This window comes from Lycium ferocissimum, chromosome 3 (assembly GCF_029784015.1).
Source record: "Lycium ferocissimum isolate CSIRO_LF1 chromosome 3, AGI_CSIRO_Lferr_CH_V1, whole genome shotgun sequence".
Lineage (NCBI taxonomy): Eukaryota > Viridiplantae > Streptophyta > Magnoliopsida > Solanales > Solanaceae > Lycium > Lycium ferocissimum.
The window spans coordinates 71,287,183-71,288,275 of NC_081344.1; positions in this window are offsets into that span (position 1 = coordinate 71,287,183).

Below are 1,093 nucleotides of genomic sequence, written 5' to 3' on the forward strand. Positions count from 1 at the left end.
ACAACTTTAACAGAGGAAAGATATATTTGAGCAAATAATATAAATGAAGATATATTTAAATAACGGAAGGAGTATAGTTGAATCGAAAATATAATGAGAGGTATATGTTGCCCTTTTTCAATTGTACATGGCTATATTTGGCCCTTTTCCGATTATTCTATGTATAACTCTCTGTTAAACAATAAGCAAGAATCAACCCCTATGCCTAACGGAAGGGACATGTGGAGGCATACACTAAAAATAACCCAATTATATGTCATATCCAATTCGAATAACCAATAAGTCAACTCATTACACAATAAAACTACACATTTTGCAGCACCAAAGTAACGGAAATAACACTGTACAAAACAAACAGTTGCTGTAGTCAACTCATTTTAAGTCTGTCCATGGACCATAGGCCCAGTAGTTTTAGCCTGTAGGAAAAGTTGACTAGAAGCTTTTTCTTTCTAAATTGGGCCAGAGGCCTTTCTATCTGTATATGATAGAGCCCGTTTGGCTTAGCCTACAAGTTGTACAAGCTGTTTTCAGTTTTTTTGAGTGTTTAACTGGCCACATTATAAGTCATTTTATGCTTAAAGTAAGCCCAAAAAAATAAGTTGGCCCGTTTGGCTTAGCTTAAAAAAAGTAAAATTTACTTGGCATAGGTTTCATTATTACCTATTTATGGAACATAACTAAACTTTTCAATAATTATATTTAGTAGCTAAAATATTACATATTTACTTCGTATAGCTACCGAGTTTTTTACAGCTCATCGATAACTTCCCACACCCCTAAATTTAAGCCCAAAAAAGAAAAACGGCTCTCTCTCCTATCCCCACTAAATACACGCCATTATTCACTTATATCCTTAATTTTCTCCCGATTGCAAATCAGTTACTGATTCTACAACTTCCTTTTGTTATCTCTAATTAACTACTCATTAATTTCACTCATGATTCAAATCTAATTCACAAAAAAGGTAAGATTCTACAACTGATTTTTAATTTTTTCACCGTGTATTTAACCTATATTTTCGGAGTATTTTTTTTTTCGTTTGAATCGGTAATGCAACTCTAAATAATTAATTATCGGTGTTTGTTCTTGGTTT